Source organism: Castanea sativa, chromosome 3, assembly GCF_040712315.1.
Source record: "Castanea sativa cultivar Marrone di Chiusa Pesio chromosome 3, ASM4071231v1".
In the NCBI taxonomy this organism is placed as follows: domain Eukaryota; kingdom Viridiplantae; phylum Streptophyta; class Magnoliopsida; order Fagales; family Fagaceae; genus Castanea; species Castanea sativa.
The window spans coordinates 22,843,348-22,855,680 of NC_134015.1; positions in this window are offsets into that span (position 1 = coordinate 22,843,348).

Sequence of the window (12,333 nt, forward strand, 5' to 3'; positions counted from 1 at the left end):
TTCAAATTACATTTTTTGACCCCACAAATTTTCCAAATTACATTTTTGACCACAACTTTTCTAAATAACAAAATTATAATTTTATCCTAAGGTTCCCAAAAATAACCAAGACCCCTTAAAGTTCAAAATTTGCACAAAAGTACACAAGGTTATAAGAATCACCATTCCAATACTAAATTTCAAAATAAAAGGATTTTCTTCAAGCACAATAAAATTGTCAAATGTTATTCTTCTTGAACTTGATATTTATTTAACCTTTATATCCCTTTGTTCTTTCTTTGTGTCTTTTTGCATGAGAAAAATGAGTTGAAATAAAACAGTGCTAATTGAACTGATTATGCTATGGTTTGGAATGAGGTTAGTTGTACTTAATTCAAGAATGAAATTTACTTTCGAAGCCAATGTCATGCAGTCACATGCATAGCTATACTCTTTAATGTTATTTTCTACCATAAATTGCTAACATGCCCATGCATTTCACATGTCATCTCCTAGATTAGACTATATGTGCTCACATGCTCACATATTTATGCGATCATTTGTCATCACTTAAGAAATATTATTGCCATGCTCACATGTTCATGCACCTCACATGCCCATGCATTCTTATATCCTTACTTAGCCTCAGCCCATGACATGTTGAACACAAACACGAACACGAACATGAACACGGCCTGTTCATTAAACGCGTCAGCCGTGTTGATCCGAATATGACCTGAACCCATCTAGCCTTAACCCATGACTTGTTTACAAATGGGTTAGTTGTGTCGAGTTTGTGAGTTGTGTCAGATTTTGCCACCCCTATTTAGGTTTTTAGGGCATAGGATCTAGAGTGTAGGTTGTAGAGTTTAGGGTTGAGATTTTTAGATCCATATATCCATTCATTCATTTGTCCCTAATTAGGATAGATTATTTTCTATGCTCGCATGTTCATGCACCTCACATGCCCATGCATTCATATATCATATGTTGTCACTTGCCCATATGTTAATGCATTCTACTTGTCATCCCTTTGGTTGATTGTACATGTTCACGTGTTTCTAAAATTTGTCAAATGTCAAATTCTTATGTTATCTAATTGTAAGCATATAACCTTCATACCCCATTGTTGTCTCTGTGCCTTTTTGTATGAGAAAAATGTGGAGAAAGGAAAAATGCTAATCGAACTTGTTATTCTATGCTTTGGAATGAGGTTAGTTGTATTTAAATCAAGAATGCAATTTACTTTTCTAGACATTGCCATGCAATCACATGCTAGCTATACTCTTTAATGTTATTTTATAACAGAAATTGCTCACATTCCTATACATTTCATGTCATCTCTACATGCAGACTTTATGTAGTCACATGCTCACATGTCTATGCATTCATCTGTCATCACTTAGGCTAGATTATATTCTATGCTCGCATGTTCATGCACCTCACATGGCCTTGCATTCATATATCATATGTTCTCACTTGCCCTTATGTTTATGCATTCTACATGTCAGCCCTTAGGTTGATTGTAAATGGTCACATAAAAATGATTTTCTATAAGGACAATAAAATTGTTAAATGTTTTTCTTCTCACACTTTATAAGCATTTAACCATTGTATCCCTTTGTTGTCTCTTTGTGTCTTTTTGCATGAGAAAAATGCGTTGAAGGGAAAAAGTGCAAACTGAACTTGTTATGTTATGCTTCGGAATAAGGTTGGTTGTATTTAATTCAAGAATGCAATTTACTTTCCTAGCCAATGCCACACAATCACATGCATAGCTATACTTTTCAATTTTATTTTCTAGCTTAAATTGCTGACATGCCCATGCATATCCCATGTCATCTCCTTGGGTAGACTATATGTGCTCACGTGCTCATATTCATGCATTCATTTGTCATCACTTTGGATAGATTATATTCTATGTTCCCATGTTCATGCACCTCACATGCTCATGCATTGATATATCATATGTTCTCACTTAGGAACGATTATATTCTATGTTCACATGCTCGGATGTCCATGCTTTAGGGTACAGGGTTCATGGTTCTGGATTTAAGGTTTTTGGGTTTAGGGTATTTTGGTTTAGGTTTTAGGGTTTAGGGTTTTAGATCCATACACCCATGCATTCATTTGTCATCACTTTGGATAGACTATATTTTCCGCTAACATGACCATGCATTCATACATCATATGTTTTCACTTACCCATAACATGACCATGCATTCATATATCATATGTTCTCACTTACCCATATGTTTATGCGTTCTACTTGTCATCCCTTAGGTTGATCATACATGTTCACATGCTTCTAAAATTTGTCAAATAATTACTTGTCAAAAAAAAGATTGTCAAATGTCAAATCTTGAGTTCACTTTTGTAAGCATATAACCTTTATATCCCATTGTTGTCTCTGTGTCTTTTTGTATGAGAAAAAAGCATAAAATGGGAAAATTGCTAATCAAACTTGTTGTTCTATTCTTTGGAATGAGATTAGTTGTAATTAATCAAGAATGCATTTTACTTTTCTAGCCATTGCCATGCAATCACATGCTTAGCTATACTCTTTAGTTTTATTTTCTAACATAAATTGCTCACATATTGATGCATTTCACATCTCATCTGATAGGGTAGATTATATGCGGTCACATGCTCACATCTCCATGCATTCATTTGTCATCTCTTAGGATGGATTATATTCTATGCTCACATGTTCATGCACCTCACATGCCCATGCATTCATTTATCATATTTTCTCACTTGTGCATATGTTTATGCATTCTACTTGTCATCCCTTTGGTTGATTGTACATGTTCACATGCTTCTCAAATTTGTCGAATGTCAAATTCTTAAGTTATCTATTTGTAAGCATTAAACCTTTATATCCCTTTGTTGTTTCTTTATGTGTTTTTGCTTGAGAAAAATGCGTTGATGGGAAAAAGTGCAAAACAAACTTGTTATGGTATGCTTTGGAATAAGGTTAGTTGAATTTAATTCAAGTATGCACTTTACTTTCCTAGCCAATTCCACACAATCACATGCATTACTATGCTCTTTAATGTTATTTTCTAGGATAGATTGCTCAAATGCCCGTGCATTGCACATGTCATCTCATAGAGTAGACTATATGTGGTGGTCACATGCTCACATATCCATGCATTCATTTGTCATCATTATGGATAGATTATATTCTATGCTCACATGTTCATGCATCTCACATGCCCATTCATTCATATATCATATGTTCTTACTTGCCCCTATGTTTGTGCATTGTTCATGTCAGCGCTTAGGTCGATTTTACATGTTCACATGAAAAGGATTTCCTACCAGGACAATATAATTGTCAAATGATATTCTTCTCACAGTTTATAAACATTTAACCATTGTATCCCTCTGCAGTCTCTGTGTCTTTTTGCATGAGAAAAATGCATTGATGGGAAAGAGTGCAGACCGAACTTGTTATGCTATGCTTTGGTATTTCAATTGACTTGATTTAGAGTTTCATTCTTCCCCTGTGAGATGGCTGGAACTGCTGTCGGTAATGTTTTTTCATCTCTTTTTTATTGAGCGGTAAATGAGATTTTGGTTTGGGTATTGTGGGTGGATTGGTTTTGATTAGGAATTTTGTTTTTTAAGTTGAGGTTGTTTTTCTTTTCATTTGTGATTGAGATTTTTTACTGCACTTCCCATAGAATTTTGACTACCCATTTGAAGTTTTCATCGAATTTGGTTCTTGGTTGACGTTTTCTGCCTTGAATGTTGTTGGATTAATCCGGATGAACTATGTTCTTTAATTATATTTTTCAATCTGTAGGCTTTCTTTATGTGTTTTTACTTGCTGCTACTTATTAATTTATAGAAGAAGATGTAGTTTATGCCTTACTGGTTACGGATATCAATATAATTTTTATGCATGATTTTATGCCTATCTTCTTGGATGGCTCTTCGCATGAGGAATTGTTACATCAATGGAACCCAATATTTTAGGCCTTAAGGACCCCAAATATCATTTTATTATTGTTCTCTGGGCATTGTAAAGTTCTATAAATTTCGTGAAGAAATCCTCCTGTGCACGTTTGTGTGGTTGAGTTCCTCTTTTTTTGCATGAAAACTTTTTAATTATCACAAAATTATAAATCCTATTAATGATCATATATGTCTTCTGTATTGCTCCTCATTCTTAAAACTTAAAACTGACTTATTATTTTGAGAAAATTGCAGTTTAACTGTAGTTGGCAATTAAAATGGAGTTGTCTCTTGCATGAGGTGTAACTGCAGTTGTAAGTTTTGTTTATGGAATCTTCTTTCGTATTGTCAATATAGCTGTTGTAAGTTCTTTTTGTACAATCTTCTTTGGTAGTGTCAATCTTCTTTGATAGTCTCAGCATATTGAGGGTTTGAGTTCTTGTTTATTTCTTCAACTTGTTTTTCTTTGAGCACCTTAAATTTTTACCCAGCTTGACTCTTCTTTTTTGTTTGTTTGTTTGTTTTTGTACTTTTATTTTTATAAGTTATGCCTTACTGAATTATAGTTTATTGATTAATATGATCGTCCTAAAATCCTCTCTCTCTCTTCCTGAATGCTCTAATTTATCCTTAAATAGAAAGTGATTCTCCAACAACTGAAAAAAAACACTTCTCTTGGAATTCAAGAAAAGGGTTTGAAGATTTTCTTGTGAAAGTGACTGCCAGATTTGAACAACAATTTTTTTTTCCCCGCAAGGGGGTTTTCCATGCTGCCGCTAGTACGGAAGCCGAGGCTGATGATTTAGATTGATGGGTTTTTTTTTGTGCTTTCATATGGTTTAGACTAATGAGTTTTTTTTTTGTGCTTTCATAGCCAAATTTTTACTGATTTTGTTGCTAATTGTGATTTTTTTTATTATTCTATATATTTGAACATATTTTGGCACTTACTAGTTATGACATAATTATCCAACATATGGTTTCTTTTGCACTATATATCATTTTGCGTGCTCTAGATCTATTATGTTTGCAACTTGATGCTTTTGTGCCCTTGACTGCTAATTGTTCTGTTGGTTTCCTTTTACTATCAGGTACTAGGATACAAGGCAGTTAAAACCTGTGCATACTCAACTCCCTGACTGCTGTTATTCTTTTACAGTGCTTCGTTATTACAAAACAACATTTTGTAAGTCTGGCAGTAATGTTTCGCACTTAAAGTTTGATCAAGTTTGAGAACTTTTTTTTGTCTACTTTTGATATGTAGATCTAGGCTTCTAGAATGTGATCATGTAAGGGTATCTGCACGGTATTAGGGGATATCAACTTCTAGCTTTAGCTTATTGGATGATCTTATTTTTGGCCTTTTCTGACCCTTAAAATTCAATTTTCTATTGCCTTTACGTGTTCCAATGAATCATTGATTCTTCTCCACACCCTGTTCCCCCAGTGAATAATTGATTCTGTGTGCATGTGTTTGGACTTGATAGAAAACATGATATGGTGGAGGGTCCTGGCTTCAAATTTGTATTTCCAGCTTATTATTATAAATTAATCAGCTGCTAATTGATTCACTGTATGTGACATTAACTTTTTGCTATTGTTAGCAAAACCTTTTTTCCGATTGACTACTTCATATATTTATTTTTTCCGAATAAATTTAAGGCAGTGACGATAGTCATTATTCAATACTTTCTTTAGCTTTTACTGCATTCCTTAAACTGCTGTGAAAGCAAATTTTGGGCTGAAAACACAGGAAAACCCCAAGTGGTCTGTGGCTAAGAGGGATGCTCACAAGTGCTGGAGCAAGAGAAATGGTTTCTATGCAGAATAGAAACCTTTTTGTATCAACATCCTAAAAGGTTAGAGCATTTTTTTTTTCATAACCACCAGAAGTTGGATGCAGAATTTTAATCTTATGACCATGACTCCTTACATATTATTTGTGGGGATGCTAGCAGCAGGACTCACAGGTGCTTCCTCATTTCTTGATGCTAAGGATTCTCTTGTGAGTCTCACAGACAAAATATGATACATTATTTTAGTTGGCATGTTTCTTTGTTTGCTCTGTATGGTTCAACAAATGGGTGGCTTTATTATCTAATCACTGCACAAGTGTGATTCTGGAAATATGTATATTTTGTTGACATAAACATATATACCTGGTATTGGTTTACATCTTTGATAAATATGGAAGCTTTGTATTTATCAGTATATGTATATTTGGAAGCTTTGTGAACTGGGTATGACCAGTTTTTTTTTTCTTTTTCTTCTTCTTCTTCTTCCTTTATGTGTGCCCCTTTTAGGAATGGAATAGGTTTCTTTGCTGTTTCTCATTTCAATTAGTTTACTGTCTCTTTATACCAGAAACTAAACAACACGAGTATTTTGTGGTTTGCATCATGGTGATATTAGTTGAGTAACTTCTTTGTTGTTTCATTAAGCACAAGTAGAATTCCAAGCTTCAGTATAAAAGTAGTTGAATTTTACAATGGCCTTTTAATGCCTCTTCATGGGATTTACAAATATCCTTGTTTTGTACTTGTATTGTTATTAGAAAGTATATATGTACATAATAATGAGCAAATGGTTGAGATACCGTGAAATTTGAAATGAAATTGTGTTCGATTCATTGAGAGTGCTCATCGTCTTATCTTCCCTTTATTTTGCTTTCAATTTTCAATTCTAAATGTCTAATCATGGTCCAAATGCCAACAGACTGAATTCAAGAGAATCACTTCATGTCTCTGTACCAGACAAGATGTGTTGCTGCCTTCCCAGATCAGCAAGGTTTCTTAGTATGCAATTGCTTGTAATTACATTAAGTTTAAATTGTCTATTTATGATTGTCATTATTACTACCTTGTTTTAATGGTTGACAAAACATTTCAGTCTTCTACTCCCTAATTTTGATAATTCTGTATTGTTGGGATATTCTCTACTTTCCCAATATGGTCAGTGTAATCTATTTGTTGAAAAATGAAAACTTCGTTCTTAGTGTGCTCTATATAGATGCACAAATAGTTGATAGAGCATATTTTTTGAGTGGTGTTTGAATTTAGACATTGATAGGTTAGGGAACCGAGGCTGATTGTTTGTGGTTCAACTAGGGTCTTATCTAGGGCAGGAGCTTGAGAAATTTCTAAGATTGCCTATGTAGTCTCATAATCTATTGAATACACAATATTTTCTTCCTCATATGCAGTCTCTGACCTGGTACCTTTCTGTGCCAGGAGTTTGTTTTTTCCCAGAAAATCTGATCTTCTCTCTCTCTCTCTCTCTCTCTTCCTGAATGCTCTAAGTTATCATTAAATAGAAAGTGGTTCTCCAACAACTAGGAAAAGAAAACTTTTCTTGGAAATTCAAGAAAAGGGTTTGAAGATTTTCTCTGGAAATTGACTGCCAGATTTGAATTTTAAGAAAAGGCTATGTGGAACAACAACAAGATGGGGTTTTCCATGCCGCCTCTGGCACAGAAGTTGAGGCTGCTAATGTGGCCCCTGAGATTTTTTTTTGTGCTTTCATAGTTTCATATGGTTTAGACTAATGGGTTTTTTTTCTGGATTTGGATTTGTTTGAATTGAATTGCAAGTTCCTGTTGCTTTTTGGAATTTCCTGGTTCTTGAATGTTATTGATTTGGTTCTTGTTACAGAAGCTTATCTTAAAAATATTGTGAGAAAAGAGAAGTAGTAATCAAGGAAATATTTCTCAAAAAATTTTAAGAATAGCCAAAAAAAAATGTATCTGAACTGTGCTGATCATATAGATTTTAGAGATCGATGCGTTTCTTCTATCAAAATTTGATAGTTTTCATGTTTGAAGATTACCCATCTGGAATTTTTATTATTTTCTATTCTGTATTGATTATATATATTATTAAATGTTTGTTTCTCCAACTACAGTTGATAGACAAGGATCCAAGAAAGGCAATTTCCCTGTTCTGGTCTGCCATAAATGCTGGGGACCGGGTTGATAGTGCCTTGAAAGACATGGAAATTGTGATGAAATAACTGGATTGATCTGATGAGGCAATTGAGGCTATCAAATCTTTTCGTCTTCTCTGCCCTTATGATTCTCAGGAATCTCTTGGCAATGTGTTAGTTGAACTCTACAAGGTAAAACTAAAACCAGTTTTATCCAATAAATAGTTTCTTATATTTTACTTTCCATTGTTTGTCATTTTCCTTTTTGCTAGTTACATATGTTGGGGCAACAACAAGAAAGCAGGACTCTCAGGTTGGTGTGCATGATTGAGCAAGTGTAAATGGTGAGTGTTAATGCTCTTAAAATTGAATGAGTACCATACTACTTTCTAGGTGAAATTATTGAGAAAAGAAAGTTGGGTAAGTGTAAAAAGAAAAAAAAAATATTGTGCTTAAAGAAAGTGGTAGATAGTGTTGGCATTAACAAGAAAGAAAGAAAAGAGTACTGAAATATTTCGTTGCAGCTTGGCTTTTACTTTAATCCGAGTCTGTGGTTTCTAGTTGGGGTTTGTATGCAGAAACTGTGAGAAGCAGCTCATTTTCTGATAGGTTCTTTTGGGTTTATTTGGTTTCTTTTGCTATTGGTTTTACTAATTGTGTGGTGAGGGTTACTCCTCAGAGTTCAGACTTTAAAGTAGTTCACTTCTCATGCATATAGTCTCAAAGGTTTTGTCACTGTTCCTCTGAACTCTTTTTGATTCTTGACGCAAATAGATTGGAACTCTAGCTAGTGTAAGATTCGGGTAACCTTTCTTTACAACTCTGTCTCTGTCTCTCTCTCTCTTGGCCTTGCTTTTTTTACTTTTTTATTTATTTATTGGTTTTTGCTGATACCAACTAATAAAAAAGAGAAACAAACTAAGAAAAAGAAAAAGTAAAAAAAGGAAAAGACTCAAACTTGGCATGAGTTAAGCTTAATTAGGCATTATTGCATGTAATTGGTTACTAGTACTCTATACATACAGCTTTGTGGTTTTGATATATGGCTCTTGGGTTTTGCTGGGGTTTACATGGAGAGTGGCTTTTGGGGCCTTGTCTGTGTTTCCATCTTGATATTAGGCAGATTTCTTCATTGTGGGGTTTTAGAGTCTTACTGTTATTGACAGCAAAAACATGATCTTCAGCTTCAATATTTTACTAGATTTTCTGTGATATATTCTGATGGATTCCTCAGATATTTCAGTTAAATTTTGTAGGTGATTTTGTTGTTGGTAGTTAATGCTTAGTTTTTCATTACTATAATCAACTTTCTTTTATTTTTTTTTTCTCTGATCTCTCACTCTCTTACAAATTTATTCCCATTCTGTGCAAAAATAAAGAGAGATACTTGTTGTCTACTGTTTTGGTGGTTTCTTCAACTGATACCAAGATGCTGTTTTTTTGTTGCAGTTTTTTTTTTTTTTCAAACTTCAACGGTTAAATAATTCATACAAAAATGTTGATTTTTTATATTGTTGTGTTTGGAACTTGAGGCTTTAAAGGTCACAAAAGGGTCTAGTGGTATGAATCCTTAAAAAAATGAAAAACAAATGAAACAAAGTGATCAGCAAGTGAAGGGAAAAAAAATATAAATATGTAGAGAAAGAGTGAGGTGGAGTCAGATTTGTGCTTGTGTGTTACTGATATGAGAAATATTTTAGTGTTAATAGCCTGTTGGCTATGTCTCCTTGGCTAACTGGGTGCGCTCGGGCTCCGTGGGCTTTGCCGCCGACCAAGGAATCAGCCTCTTATTTGGCTCTCTTGGCATTGAAGAGAACCTTTTGTTAAAAAATTGTACAATCTTGTGTTTTCCTTTATCTCTTTCTCTCTCTTACTCAGACTCGCTTCTTTCTTTTGCCTTGGTTGTTGTCAAAGATTCTTCACTCTCATAGTCATACTCATACCCCCACAAGCATATATCCTCACCCCTCTTTGAGATCCTGCTTTGGAGACCAGGAAACTTACGTGGGTTGGGTTGCATTCACAAATCTGGTCCCCACACCCTGGGAGTATGCCTTTCTATTTCTGGGGCTTTTTCTCAATTGGGGTTGTTTTTATTTATGTTCACTTATTAGGATGTGTGGTGGTGACTCTAAGGTAATCTGATTTAGTCATTTAGTACTACAAGTTGAGTTAGTTTTGAAGGTATAAGAGGGGCTGAAGCAAGCTGATCTTTTTTTTCTTTCAAAAATGAAGTTTGTGAAACTTGGATCAAAGCCAGATTCCTTTCAGACTGATGGGAACAATGTCTGGTGAGAGATCATTTGGTGCTCTATTACTTTTCTTTTGAAACATGATTTAGGAATTGCTGATGCTGCTATCTTATGTTTGATGCATTTCAGTTTGTCTTGCATAAGCTTGTTATTGATGATTTTTGGCTCTTTCAATTGTCTCTCTCTTTATTAAAATCTCTCTTTATGATCTCTTTTGTGTTAGATTTACCATTATTCTTTGGTAGATTTGCCACTTAGGATGTGTTTGTTTGAAGGTGAAATAGGGTGGATGAAAAACTTTGGAGAGAAAATAGGAAGAAAAACTTTTTTGAGTGTGTTTGGTTGGGTGGGGAGGAAGGAAAATAATTAGTGGGGCCCAAGTGTTTTCTCTCCGGGTCTACCAAAATGTTCTCTCTTCAAAATAGAGAGAAAACTGAAGGAAGAAAATGAGGCTGCTTAATAGACAAAAATGCCCTTGTCCAGTTCCTTTCTTCTTTTTTTCCTTGTTTTTTGTGCTGGGCACGTTGCCTCTCTCTCTCTCTTATTTTTTTATTTTTTATTTTTCTTTCTGGGCTAGGGGTGTGATAGTTGTTTTGTTTTCCTTCTTTTTTTTGTTTTTGTTTAACTAGACATGATTTTTTTTTGGAACATGATTTTTATTTCTTAATAAATTGGGTGATTGTTTTTTTTTTTTTTTGGTCACCTTTTTGTTTTAATTGGCCATCTTTTTTTAACAAGGGTATATGAGTAAATTTATATGAACTCACTTTTTCCATCTCTCAATTTTTCCACTCCCAACCAAACAAAAAGGAGAGAAATTAAAATCTTTTATATCCTTCCACTTTTCCATCATTCCACCATTTTCTATGCTCCCACTTTTCCACCCCTTCAACCAAACGGACCCTTATTGTGCGTACTGTTGCAGTTTGATGGAAAAGTTTGAATTTTGAGTTATATTCTCAGATACATATACTATGTAGGTGGTAGATATACTCTGCCTAGGTAAATAGTTGTTTGAGGTTTAATTCTTGCTCCCATTGGGGACTGCTAACAACTTCGTCGCCTAATTGAACTTAGGGATTATTTAAATGTTGTTGGGTTTGAAAGTTCCTGTTAGTTTATTGTCATTCTTTTTGAGCTTTCCATTTTATGGCCCACGTTTGTATTATTTTCCTGTACTTTTGATATTGACATTGAATCTTGATGATATATATATATATATATATATATATTTTGGTAAACACATCTTGATGATATATTTCTCTTTGGCATTTTCTTGTTTGAAGAATGGTGCTCAATTTTCTTAGTTCTAACTTCTAACTACATTAGGACATTAGAAAATTTGCTGCTTTTTTAAATTTCTATAGTTGTGATAAATTTTCTTCGGAAGATCTTGACTTCACTGTTCGGATTGTTTCCTGCAGGTATTGTAGTATTGTTTTTCCAGTACCTCCTCAGTTTGCATTATTGTCAATTGAATGTGATGGGATTTACTTTAAAAAATATTTTATTAATCGAGTGAATTAGTAGTTTTTGAGTAATTCAGCAAAAAAAAAAAATTTTTGAGTTACAATTTCATCAAATCTATATATATATATATATATATATATATATATATATATATATATGGAACATTGGTATTATCAATGTACTGAAAATTTCTGGACTATGGATCTGATCCTTAAAATAAGTATTAGCAAATTTGTGTCACGTATACATATATTAGGAGCAGCAATCCAACTTGGTGAGTATTAAATAATGCTGGTTGTAGTGGTGAGCTATTACTTTGCCTTCCTGATTCGTTGTTGTCATTTGAATAAAAGCTATGTGTAAACCTTGACATTGTTTTGGGGTATGATTCCAATCTAAGATATAATATGGTAATTTTGAACCAAATACAGTGCCACGTTTATAGCATTACCTGCACCGTTAACTAACAGGGAGAAAAAAAAAAAATTATAATAGTTAACTTTGGACTTTGTTTTAACTTCTCTTCCCAATTATTTTCTGATGGTGATTTTTATATTTTATTTGAGTTCACAACAGTAGGAAATTGACACATGCACATTTACTTGGTTGTGAGGCTTAGATTCCATTTCATTGAAACAGTAAAATGTTGGGAAATATATTCTAATACAATTATGATACATGATGGTGGGGTCGTGGCGGCTGAGCTTTCTAAAGTGGTTGCTGGTGCTCCACAGCTTATTACCATTGG